We start from the raw sequence: 14,323 nt of genomic DNA, 5'->3' as shown, positions 1-14,323 counted from the left end.
TTTTTTTTTTTTTTTTTTTTTTTTTTTTTTTTTTTTTGCTACCTGGATAGTTGACATTGACCTTTATGTTTCTATTAGCTCACAGAAGGAGGCCTGTGGGATCTGGCTGGAATATTGATTCCTGTGGGCGTGGATGGGTGCAAGAAAGGGAGAGAATGGAAACAATGCTGGTTTCTAATTATCAAAACAATCTAAGGGGTCTGGGAATGCAAGATTATTGTTCATTCATTTATTAGGTAGAATCATGTTTGAGGAATCATGATTGCTATCTCTAAAGCATTTGTGGCTTAACAATATGTATCAATCAGTGAGAAAATCTCTAAAACTCAAGTGTACATGCCATACATGTGTTTTAAAACATGTTATATTTTGTTAAAATAAACCATTTTTTCCTCTCACTGAAATAGGGTGGGAATAAATGAAATGGTGGGCTACCACATTGAGCCATTCCAGCCATTTACACTTCCCTGTGATTGACTTCTTAGAAAGTTTGCTGAGGAAATATTATTTCCTCTATGATAGATGCCTCTTAAGTAAGAAGCCTAGGACTGTGAAGATTGCCCAGGCCGGAGTCCATTGGCCTGACTCAAGGGTAGGGTGCACTGTTATTTAAAGAGGACAGTACAGGCAGACACTGGCAAGTGTGCCTCTGAGCTTTCAGAACCCACAGTATATCACCTTGGCAGACCACACGAATTAATGGGTTATTGATGACATGGGGAAACAAAAATATATTCAAAAATCTTTTTTTAAAAGCTGTTTTTTAAATACTACATAACAGGTAGATAGTAAAGTCATCTTTGGCCTTCAAGACCCATATGGGTTCACCATAGTTGACCACATAACTTTGAGGCTATTGTTAATATAAAAAGAGAGCAAATGTAAATTCTAAAAGTCTAAAAAAAAGGGGTCAAGGAAATGTATCTCTTTGATGAATAATAACTCAGAAAGGCCATTACTCTTATGTGTGATTCTAGGACATATACCCGAAGATTTATGGCTTGAGTGGCTTTCTGTAAGCTACTGCTGCTGGTGGTGGTGGTCATGGTGGTGGGCCTGTCAAGAGTACAAATACTGTAGTTGTGGATGGAGATGGCAAGGAAAGGGGTAAGGCAAAAAGATCACTTTTTGTGAACAGAGGGCTGAAATGCAAACCACCTTCTGCAAAGGCAAGTTTCCAGTTAAGAAGGTGCGTTGGTTTAACTCATTGTTCAGGGAAGAGTTGCTTTCAGATTAAAACCTTAAGACTGTAAGATTTGAAGCCATTGGTGAGGAAATCGCCCGCCTAAAGATGAATGCATCATATTTTCTCTAGTTAACTACAGAGTGATTTTCTTTTTATTAAATGGAAATTCTTCCTTTCTACTATTAAAGGAAAAAATAAGAAAAATGGTAAGGGGGTGATCACAGGGCACTATCCCTGTCATTTATACCTCCTAAAGGAGGGTCACTTCTGCCTGACACAAAGGTTTATCACATCTTTCTGTCTGAGGGCATCTCCAAAGAGGCAAGCTGGGGAAAAAAAAAAGAATCAACCTTTCAATAAGGAAGGAAAAACACATTTTAAAATGAGGAAGCTGAACAAGATGTCTGAATGGAAGCCTATACCATTACTTCCTCCTACAAGGACATCAAAATTTAGCAGCTAGCTACACACAAAAAGCACCATCAGAAGAACCAAATATCAAATGAGCAATCACAGTACCTGATTTTAACTTCATATTGCTGAAAGGGGCATTGAAAGGGAGTAAGAGAGACAGTCTTGAATTGCCAGTGCTACCCCTCCCCCTCCCCCATTCCTCAGTAGCAGAGAATCTGCGTCCTCAGAAGAGGGAGAGCACAGGAACTGGAGGACTTTACATTGAACCCAGTGAAGATGCCCTGTCACAGCAGAAAGCAAAACCAGGCTGTACCCAGCTGGCACCCGCCCATGGAGGGAGCATTTGAACTGGCCCTAGCCAAGGAGTAATCTCTCATCCCAGTGATCAGAGCTTGAGTTCTGGCAAGCCTTGCCACCACAGGCTGGAGTGCTCTGGGGTCCTACATAAACTTGAAAAGCAATCTAGGACACAAGGACTGCAATTCCTAGGGAACTATTAGTGCTGAGCTGGGCTCAGAGCCACAGAGCTAGGGTAGCATGTGACCTAGAGAGACACCTTCTGGGGTGGCTAAAGGAGTGCTTGTGCCTCTCCTCCTCCAACCCCAGGCAGTGCAGCTTGAAGCAATGAAAGTGTCTCCTTTCTTCTGCTAAAAGGGAGGAGAGCAAATAACTAAGAGGACTTTGTCTTGTATCTTGGATATCAGCTCAGTCACAGTAGTATAGGGCACTGTGTAGAGTCATAAGGCCTCCATTCCCGGACCTAGCTCCTGGACAACATTTCTAGACATACTCTGGGCCAAAAAGGAATTCATTGCCTTGAAGAGAAAGATGCAGTCCTGGCAGGATTTGTTACCTGCTGACTACAGAGACCTTGGGCCCCAAAGAATGAATAGCAATACTCAGGTAATATGCTATAGGCCTTGGGCTCTGTGTCAGCCAGCACATTTCCAGCTGTGGTGGCTGTGGTGAAAGATTCCTTTTGTTTGAGCAAAGGAGCGGAAAATGTAAAGAGTCTGTCTTGAGCCTTAGGTACCAGCTTGGTCACAGTGAGGTAGAGCACCAAGCAGGGTAGTGGGGTCCTCAATTCCAGGCCTAGGTTCTTGGTCAACATTACTGGACATGCCTTGGGGCAGAGGGGAGCCCACTTCCCTGAAGGGTGAGTCCCAGGCCTGACACATTCACCACAAGGTGACTGAAGATCCCTAGGACTTTAAGTGAACATTGGCATTGGCCTGGAAGAAACTGGTGTTAGTGGCCACAAGGAGAAGCTCTTCTGCCTGTGGAAAGGGAAGTTCCACTAGGAAGAAATTTGTCTTGTGGTTTGAATGCCAACATAGCCACAGTAAAATAGAACATTGGGTAAATTTCTAAGGATTTTTACTCCAATCCCCAACTCTCAGACAGCATCTCTGGACACACTCAGGGTCTGGGGGGAACTTGCGGTCCTGAAGGAAGAGACACAAACTTGGCTGGTGTCACCATCTGCTGACTGTAGAGCCCTAGGGCCTTGAGTGAACATAGGTGGAAACCAGGTATTGGTTACAGTCCTAGGTGAGACCCAGTGCATTGCTGGCTTTAGATCTGACCCAGTGCAGTCCCAGTGGTGGTGGCCCAGAGGTGGTTGTGTCCACCCATCCCCAGTTCCAGGTAGCTCAGCACAGAGGAAGAGACTGTTTGGGAGAAAGTAAGGGAAAAGAACAAGAGTCTCTGCCCAGTAATCCAGATAATTTTTCTGGATCTTATCCAAGACCACCAAGGTAGTAACTCTACAAGTGTGCAAGAACAACAGTGCTGTTTGTTTTGGGGCCTAAGTCTCTTTTAATTCCTGGAAAGCCTTCCCAGGAAAGATAGGCACAAATAAGCCCAGACTGTGAAGACTGCAATAAATACCTAACTATTCAATACTCAGCTACTGAAGAACATATAAAAGCATCAATATCTTCCAGGAAAACATGACCTCACCAAATTAATTAAATAAGGCACCAGCGACCAATCCTGGAGAAACAGAGATACGAAGAAGGATTAATACCAATCCTACTCAAACAATTTCAAAAAATAAAGGAGAGACTACCACTAAACTTATTCTATGAGGCCAGTATTAGCCTGACACCAAAATCAGATAAAAGCACATCAAACAAAGAAAACAACAGGCCAATATCTCTGATACATTTTGATGCAAAAATCAACAAAATACTAGCAAACAGAATTCAACAATACATTGAAAAGATCATTCATCGTGACCAAGTGAGATTTATCTTGGGGATGCAAGCATCATTTAACATATGAAAACTGATCAGTGTGATACATTATATCAATAGAATAAAAGACAAAAACTATATGAACATTTCAACTGATGCTGAAAATTACTTAGTAAAATTCAATATTTCTGTATGATAAAAACTCTCAAAAACTGGGCATAGTGGAACATACCTCAACATAAAAAAAACCATATATGACAGACCCACAGATAGTAACACACGGAATGGGGAAATACTGAAGTTTTCCTTTAAGATTTGGAACATAACAAAGATGCCCACTTTCACGACTGTTATTCAATGTAGTATTGGAAAACCTAGCTAGAGCAATAAGACAAGAGCAGTAAATAAAGGGCATTCAAAGAGCAAAGGAAGAAAAATTATCCCTGTTTGCAGATAATATGATCTTATATTTGGAAAAACCTAAAGACTCTACCAAAAAAAAAGCTATTGGAATTGATAAATGAATTCAGTAAAGTTGAAGGATACAAAATCAACATACGAAAATCAGTAGCATTTCTGTTTGCCAACAGTGAACAATCTGAAAAGAAACCAAGAAGGTAATCCCATTTACAACAGGTACAAATGAAATACATAACCTAAGAATCAACCAAAGAAGTGAAAGATCTTCTACAACAAAAGTTATAAAACACTGATGAAAGGAATTGGGGAAGTCACCAGCAAATGGAAACATATTCCATATTTATGGATTGGAAGACCCAATATTGTTAAAATGTTCATACTACCCAAAGCAATCTACAGATTTTATGCAATCTCCATCAAAATACCAATGACATTCTTCACAGCAACAGAAAAACAATTGTAAAGTTTATATGGAACTACAAAATACCCAGAATATCCAAAGATATTCCGAGCAAAATAAACAAAACTGGTGGAATTACTTTATCTGACTTCAAATTATGCTACAGAGCTATAGTAACCAAAACAGCATGGTATTGATATAAAAACAGACACATAGACCAATGGAACAGAATAGAGTACCCATACACAAATCCCTATATCTATGGCCAACTCATCTTTTTACAAAGGTGCCAAGAACATGCATTGGGAAAAGGACATTCAATAAATGGTGCTGGGAAAACTAGATATTCATATGCAGAAGAATGAAACTTGACTCCTATCTCTTGCCATACACAAAAATCAAATCAAAATTGAATAAAGACTTAAATCTAGTCCCAAAATGAAGCTACTACAAGAAAACTTTGGAGAAACTCTCCAAGACATTGGTCAGGGCAAAAATTTCTTGAGTAATACCCCACAAGCACAGGTGATCAAATAAAAAACGAACAAATGGAATCACATCAAGTTAAAAAGCGTCTGCACAACAAAGGATACAATCAACAAAGAGAAGAGATAATCCACAGAATGACAGAGAATTTTTCCAAACTACCCATCTAATAAAGGATTAACAACAAATGTAGAAAAGAGCTCAAACAAGTCTATAGAAGGGCATCTAATAATCTGATTAAAAAATGGGCAAAAGATTTGAATAGGCATTTCTCAAAAGAAGACATACAAATGGCAAAGAGGTATATGAAAATATGCTCAACATCATTGATCATCAGAAGTGCAAATCAAAACTACATTGAGATATTATCTCACTCCTGTTAAAGTGGCTTTTATTCAAAAGTCAGGCAATTACAAATGCTGGAAAGGATGTGGAGAAAAAGGAAGAGTTGTTTGCTGTTGATGGGAGAATAAATTAGTACAACCACTATGGAGAGCACTTTGGAGGTTCCTCAATAAACTAAAAACTGAGCTACCATATGCTCTAGCAATCCCACTGCTGGGTATATACCCCAAAGAAAGGAAATCGGTATATGGAAGATATATCTGCACTGCCATGTTGGTTGCAGCACTGTTCACAATAACCAAGATTTGAAAGCAACCTAAGTGTCCAATAACAGATGAATGGAAAATAAAATGTGGAATGGATACATAATGTAGTACTATGTAACCATAAAAAGAATGAGATCCTGTCATTTGCAACAACATGGAAGGAACTGTAGGTCATTATATTCAGTGAAATAAGGCAGGCATACAAAGACAAACTTTCCATGTTCTCACTTATTTGTGGGAGCTAAAAATCAAAACAATTGAACCCATGAACATAGAGAATAGAAGGATGGTTGCCAGAGTCTGGCAAGGGTAAAGGGCTGCTGGGGGGAAATAGGGATGGTTAATGGAAACAAAATAAAAATAGAAAGAATACATAAGACCTGGTATTTGATAGCACAACAGGGTGACTATAGTCAATAATAATTTAATTATACATATTAAGATAACTAATAAGTAATAAAAGAGTGTAATTGGATTGTTTGTAACATGAAAGATAAATGCTTGAGGTGGTAGATACTCAATTTTCCATGATGTGATTATTATGCACTGCATGTGTGTCGGAGTAACTCATGTATCTCCATAAAGATATGCACCTACTATGTACCCACAAAAATAAAAATATAAATAAAATGGGTGGGAAGGGGGAAATGATTGTGGGTTATGACATTCAAACTTATCAACTATTTATACTTGCATATTTTTTTCTGTTTTTTAAACTTAATTTAATTTAATTTTAGGTTCAGGGGTGCATGTGACTGTTACATGTGTATGATGCATACTGTATACCTGCATCTTAATGAATTTTTGTTTCCTGAAGAGAAGTTTTCACTTTTTAAATGTTTTGGAGAAAGGCTTGAGGTAAAAGACATATTGAGAAGAGAAAGATTCAGAAGAGCCTGAGACAGAGGAGGGCCAACTTTGCCAGACTCAGTAGGACAGTATGTGCTACTTTTTTAAGATTACATAAAGTGGATTTACAAGGGAGTACATTTCTAGAGAGGCAACAAGAAAAAAAAATGAATTTACAATGAAAAATAGCAGGACCCCCCAATCCCCTCACCCAGAAACAAATACCCCAAAGGGTTCCCAGATGCAGTTCTTTCAGACTTGTATACCTGCTTGTGTATGAAGAATTTTACAAATTTCTTGAAGACACATTTTGTGTGTGTGTATGTGTGTGTGTGTATTTGTGTATTTCTTTTGGGGCAAGGCTGAAAGTAAGATCCAAGCAGAAGGCAAGAGACTGAAGAATGTTGTACAAGAGAAGGTTGTTATGTAGAGGCTCCATTTGACCTCACTCTTGGGACAGCCGGTCATATTACAGAACTTTGGGACATTGGAGAGGGAGTCTCCAAGCTGATGTGAGGATCCACCAGATTTTTACCTTAGCTTGCCACAAGACTGAGGGGGCTGTCATCTAAATAGAAAGAGAGAACAAACACAAATTTCCAAAGGTGAAGACCAATAAGAAGTATCTCTGATGGATTATACTTGAGAATTACCACACCTGCCTTTAGGACCAGTGTATTTAACAGAAGTTCTGGTTTAAGTGACTCAAGGAAGGAGGCTTGGTGGGTTTATCAGGGACACTGATTCCTGTGGTAGTAGGTGGGATGCAAGGAAGGTCAGTCAAAACAGTGACATCTAGTGAATCACAAAGCCAAATGTAAAAGGCCTTTTGGGATGGCAAGTTCCCTGCTTAGAGGTCCATAGGCTAGAAACAAGGTCGGGGAGCAGTGAGTTCTGATTACAAACAGGGCAGAATAAACACCTATGTTTTTTCTAACTAACTAGATGGGGTTGCCCTCCATGAAAAGATACAAATTATTTCCTCTCACGGAAAAACTAAAGCAAAACAAAAATGCAAGTCAAAAGAAAAAAAAAAAAAACAACCAACCAACCAACAACAACAACAACAACAAAACAGGGCACTGCCACAGCCAGAACTATCTGTCATTGATTCCTTCATCTAACTATTTTAATTGCTGGAGACTGTGGTGGTTTTTTGTTTTTACTCACAGAGGGTATGGATCAGGGTAACGTGCTAACAATAAGCAAACCCAAGAGAGAGAAAGCTGCCCAGTGTAAGGGCAGCTTGATCTGGCCCAGGGTGTAGTAGTGCCTAACCAGTTCACTCTGAGCAACCACAGAACTTAAAGCATACCCATTTAAACTGCAAATGAAAAAACTGATAGACCATTAGCAAGATTAACCAAGAAAACAGGAGAGAAAATCCAAATAACCTAAATAAGAAAGCAGGAGATATTACAACTGACAACACAAAAATACAAAAGATCATTCAAGGCTACTATGAACATCTTTATGCACATAAACTTGAAAACCTAGAAGAGATGGATAAATTCCTGGAAAAATACAACCCTCCTAGCTGAAATCAAGAAGAATTAGATACCCTAAACAGACCAATAACAAGCAGTGAGATTGATATGATAATTTTAAAATTACCAACAAAAAAATTCCAGGACCAGATGGATACACAGCAGAATTCCTTCCAGACATTCAAAGAATAATTAGTACCAGTCCTACTGACACTATTCCACAAGATAGAGAAAGAGGGAACCCTCCCCAATTCATTCTGTGAAGCCATCATCATCCTAATATGAAAACCAGGAAAGGATATAACCAAAAAAGAAAACTACAGGCCGATAACCCTGATGAACATAGATGCAAAAATCCTAAATAAAATACTAGCTAACCTAATCTAACGATATGTCAAAAAGATAATCCCCCATGATTAAGTGGGTTTCATACCAGGGATGCAGGGACAGTTTAACATAAGCAAATCAATAAATGTGATACACCACATAAATAGAATTAAAAACAAAAATCACATGATCATCTCAATAGATGCAGAAAAAGCATTCGACAAAATCCAGCATCCCTTTATGATTAAAACTCTTATCAAAATCGGCATACAAGGGATATACCTCAATGTAATAAAAGTCATCTATGACAAACCCCCATAGCCAACATAATACTGAATGGGGAAAAATTGAAAGCATTCCCTGTGAGAACTGGAACAAGACAAGGATGCCCACTCTCACCACTCCTTTTCAACATAATACTGGAAGTCCTAGCCAGAGCAATCAGAGAAGAGAAAGAAATAAAGGGCATTCAAACTGGTAAAGAGGAAGTCAAACTGTCACTGTTTGCTGATGATATGATCCTTTACCTCAAAAGCCCTAAAGACTCCTCCAGAAAGCTCCTAGAACTGATAAAAGAATTCAGCAAAGTTTCCAGATACAAGATTAATCAAATCAGTAGCTCTCCTATATACCAATAGCGACCAAGCGGGGAATCAAATCAATAACTTTTACAATAACTGCAAAAAAATAAAAATGGAATACTTAGGAATATACCTAACCTAGGAGGCAAAAGACCTCTACAAGGAAAACTACAAAAAACTGCTGAAAGAGATCATAGATGACACAAACAAATGGAAACACATCCCATGCTCATGGATGGATAGAATCAATATTGTGAAAATGACCATCCTGCCAAAAGCAATCTACAAATTCAACACAATCTCCATCAAAATACCACCATCATTCTTCACAGAACTAGAAAAAGCAATTCTAAAATTTATATGGAACCCAAAAAGAGCCTGCATAGCCAAAGCAAGACTAAGCAAAAATAACAAATCTAGAGGCATCACACTACCTGATTTCAAACTATACTATAAAGCCATAGTCACCAAAACAGCATGGTACTGGTATAAAAATAGGCACATTGACCAATGGAACAGAATAGAGAACCCAGAAATAAACCCAAATACTTACAGCCAACTGATCTTCGACAAAGCAAATAATAACATAAAGTGGGGAAAGTATACCCATTTCAATGAATGGTGCTGGGATAATTGACTAGCCACAATTAGGAGAATGAAGCTGGATCTTCATCTCTCACCTTATACAAAAATCAACTGAAGATGGATTAAGGACTTAAATCTAAGACTCGAAACTATAAAGATTCTAGAATATAACATTGGAAAAACCCTTCTAGACATTGGCTTAGGCAAGGATTTCATGACCAAGAACCCAAAAGCAAATGCAATATAAAACAAAGATAATTAGCTAGGACTCAATTAAACTAAAGAGCTCTTGCATGGCAAAATGAATAGTCAGCAGAGTAATCAGACAACCCACAGAGTGGGAGAAAATCTTCACAATCTATACATCTGACAAAAGACTAATATCCAGAATCCACAACAAATTCAAACAAATCAGCAAGAAAGAAACAAACAATCCCATCAAAAAGTGGGCTAATTACATGAATAGACAATTCTCAAAAGAAGATATACAAATGGACAACAAACATATGAAAAAATACTCAACATCATTAATGATCAGGGAAATTCAACTCAAAACCACAATGCGATACCACCTCCCTCCTGCAAGAATGACCATAATCAAAAAATCAAAAAATTGTAAATGTTGGCATGGATAAAGTGAACAGGGAACACTTCCACACTGATGGTGGGAATGTACACTAGTACAGCCCCTGTGGAAAACAGTGTGGAAATTCCTTCAAGAACTAAACATAGACCTACCATTTGATCCACCAATCCCACTACTGGATATCTACTTAAAGAAAAAGAAGTCATTATCGGAAGAAGTCATTATTGGAAAAAGATAGTTGCACATGCATGTTTATAGCAGCACAATTCACAATTGCAAAATTGTGGAACCAACCCAAATGCCCATCAATCAACAAATGGATAAAGAAACTGTGATATATATATATATATATATATCTGATGGGATACTACTCAGCCATGAAAAGGAATGAATTAACAGGGTTTACATCAACCTGGATGAAATTGGAGTCTATTATCCTAAGTGAAGTAACTCAGGAATGGAAAACCAAATGTCGTATGTTCTCACTGATACGTGGGAGCTAAGCTGTGAGGATGCAAAGGCATAAGAATGATGCAATGGACTTTGAGGATTGGGGGAAAGGGCGGGAGGAGGGTAAGGGATAAAAGAGTACAAATAAGGTGCAGTCTATATTGCTTGGCGATGGGTGCACCAAAATCTCACAAATCACCACTAAAGAACATACTCATGTAACCAAAGACCACTTGTACCTCAATAACTTATGAAGAAAAAGTTGTTTATAAGCCAAAAAACAAAACATAAAAATAAATTGCTAAGGGAGAGAAAAGCAAACACAGACAAATGTAAAAGAAATGCAAGACACAAAAAGAAGAAAGCATCTCAACATATATATATATATGATCTCCCAAAGGGTCTAGAAAATAGCAGGTGTCATTTAAAAGGATAACATAAAGTCCACCACTCTTGGGTAGGGTGTGGTTCGAGGGCACTGTATTTGTGCCTCAAGTGGATTAGGAGGACTTGGAACAGGATGTCAGTTAGCATCACTATGTTCCTCACACCAAGAAGAGGGGAGAACAGGGGTCTCCTAGCACGTTGTGTGACAATTATGCCCTCTCTTGTTTCCTCCTGGGTTTCATTCCTCTAAGGATTTTCCTTTGCTGCACTTTTTGGATGTCATTCCTCCTCACCGTCTCCAACTAGATTCCACCAGGTAAGTTGGGCCTGATTTATGTGAATACAATCAAGAATATTTCTATGTTTCCGCTGCCCATGTCCATCAGTGAGAGGGAAAAAGAGCAAATAGCGGGCTTTTCCTAATGTGTCTGTGGGGTGTCCCTTTTGGCTGTCTCACTACTTCAGACAGGAAAAATCCAGTGTTTTCCTACTCTCATACACTCACTCAATACAGCACTTCTGTGATCAGATATGCAGTTGGGTGCAGGGGGATGTTTCCCCACACACCAAGCAATTCTCTAGTGGACACTGAATGGGTATCTTATAATTTATCTCAATTCTGTCCCTATCTACCTAGAAGTAGTGTCAGATCCCAGAGGTTAAGGGTTTAGTTTCACAAGTTTGCCCCCTCTTCAGATGACAATTACAAGTAGTAGGTTAACACCTATACTGTTGACTTACTGGATACAAAATAAAGTTCCTGTGAGCTTCTCCTCAAGTTTGATTAATTTGCTAAAGTGGCTCACAGAACTCAGGAAAAGGCTTTACTCACGTTTACCTCTTTATTATAAAGGATACAGATGAACAGCCGAAGGGAAGAGATACATAGGGCAAGGCATGGGGCAGGGGTGTGGAGCTTCTATGCCCTCTCTGTGCATCCCACCCTGTAGGAACTTGTATGAGTTTGGGAACTAGAAAAATCTCCAAATCCTATCGTTTTAGGTTTTTATGGAGACTTCGTCATGTGGGCATTATTTATTAAATCATTGGCCATTGGCGATCATTTCCACCTCCAGTCTCTCTCCCCTCCCCAGAAGTTGAGGGGATGGGGCTGAAAGTCTCAATCTTCTATGCCTTGGTCTTTCCTATGGCCAGCCCTCATTCTGAAGCTATCTAGGTGCCCTAGCCACCAGCCATCTCATTACCATACACTCTTGTCACTCCAGAGATTCCAAGGGTTTTAGGAGCTGTGTGCCAGGAACCAGGGGCAGAGACCAGATATATCTTATTATATCACAATGTCACATTCATTCTCATTTTTCTCAAATGAAAAAGTCATGAACCCTATTGTCTTTTCCTACTCTCTGTTGCATTCTGCCATCATCTTGTAATCTTGTCACTTATCCACCAAAGAGATGCGGGTTTTCTTACCAGCAAGTGTTGCCTGAGAAATCTCCAAACCTTTCTCTCAGGATCCTCTCAGCCTATGCTCAAAGTAAGGGATCTGTTCTTTTCCCCTCTGATGGGGATTGAGGGCTGCTTTTGAGCTTGTGGGCTGGTGCAGACATGAGGAAAGCCAGTATAAAATGTCACTGAATATTTATGTACTTCAAACTGACTTTGGACTCCAAAGCACTCTCACTGAAGCCCAGGCCTCAGGCATACTTCTCCCAGCGACTCAACTGACAAGCTTCGGCCATGGCTCCTTGTACACTATGTAGGTCTTGCATGTTAAACCACATGTTTGCCCAGAGGTGAGAACTGTTCAGAAGCAGAGTTAGACACTGGCGAGAGAGAAACTTTTTTGGACAGCAATGTTTCTCCTTGGCCAACCACATGACTGAGATCCTGCTGTCTAAACAGAAGTTTTAAAAAAGTGTAAAACTTGAAAATTATAGTAATGGCTACTATATCTGTGGGAAGGCACCCAAAGGTCATCATTCCTTTGTGTGGTGCCAGGACACTTAGAATAAGACTTTATGGTTTAAGGAGGCCTGGATGATCTGTTAGGAATATGTATTCTTGTGGTGGTGCAAGCAAGAGGCCAAATATCTGGCTTTTAGCCAAAATGTGAAGAGCCTTCTGGGAAGGCAGGATCCCTGTTTAGAGGGTCCATTGGCTAGGCCAGAGATAAGCATTCAAGGACGAGCAGAATGCTCAGATTGAAACATTTAAAGCTGCAGAATATGCAGCCTTCTGTAAGAAAACCTCCAGACTTCACTAATACATGCTGCATACTTGTTCTAGCTAACTACATGGTGCTATTCTCTGTTTTAAAGATAAGAATTCTGTCCCTCTGATGATGAGCATTTTTTCATGGGTCTGTTGGCTGTATGAATGTCTTCTTTTGAGAAATGTCTGTTCATATCCTTTGCCCACTTTTTGATGGGGCTGTTTGTTTTTTTCTTGTAAATTTGTTTGAGTTCTTTGTAGATTCTGGATATTAGCCCTTTGTCAGATGAGTAGATTGCAAAAATTTTCTCCCATTCTGTAGGTTGCCTGTTCACTCTGATGGTCGTTTCTTTTGCTGTGCAGAAGCTCTTTAGTTTAATCATATCCCATTTGTCAATTTTGGCTTTTGCTGCCGTTGCTTTTGGTGTTTTAGACATGAAGTCCTTGCCCATGCCTATGTCCTGAATGGTACCACCTAGGTTTTCTTCTAGGGTTTTTATGGTATTAAGTCTAACATTTAAGTCTCTAATCCATCTTGAATTAATTTTTGTATAAGGAGTAAGGAAAGGATCCAGTTTCAGCTTTCTAGTTATGGCTAGCCAATTTTCCCAGCACCATTTATTAAATAGGGAATCCTTTCCCCATTTCTTGTTTCTCTCAGGTTTGTCAAAGATCAGATGGCTGTAGATGTATGGTATTATTTCTGAGGACTCTGTTCTGTTCCATTGGTCTATATCTCTGTTTTGGTACCAGTACCATGCTGTTTTGGTTACTGTAGCCTTGTAGTATAGTTTGAAGTCAGGTAGTGTGATGCCTCCAGCTTTGTTCTTTTGACTTAGGATTGTCTTGGCAATGCGGGCTCTTTTTTGGTTCCATATGAACTTTAAAGCCGTTTTTTCCAATTCTGTGAAGAAACTCATTGGTAGCTTGATGGGGATGGCATTGAATCTATAAATTACCTTGGGCAGTATGGCCATTTTCACAATATTGATTCTGCCTATCCATGAGCATGGTATGTTCTTCCATTTGTTTGTGTCCTCTTTGATTTCACTGAGCAGTGGTTTGTAGTTCTCCTTGAAGAGGTCCTTTACATCCCTTGTAAGTTGGATTCCTAGGTATTTTATTCTCTCTGAAGCAATTGTGAATGGAAGTTCATTCATGATTTGGCTCTCTGTTTGTCTGTT

This window comes from Piliocolobus tephrosceles, chromosome 12, assembly GCF_002776525.5.
Source record: "Piliocolobus tephrosceles isolate RC106 chromosome 12, ASM277652v3, whole genome shotgun sequence".
NCBI lineage: Eukaryota > Metazoa > Chordata > Mammalia > Primates > Cercopithecidae > Piliocolobus > Piliocolobus tephrosceles.
The sequence above is the reverse complement of the archived record's forward strand: the minus strand, read 5'-3'. Positions refer to the sequence as shown.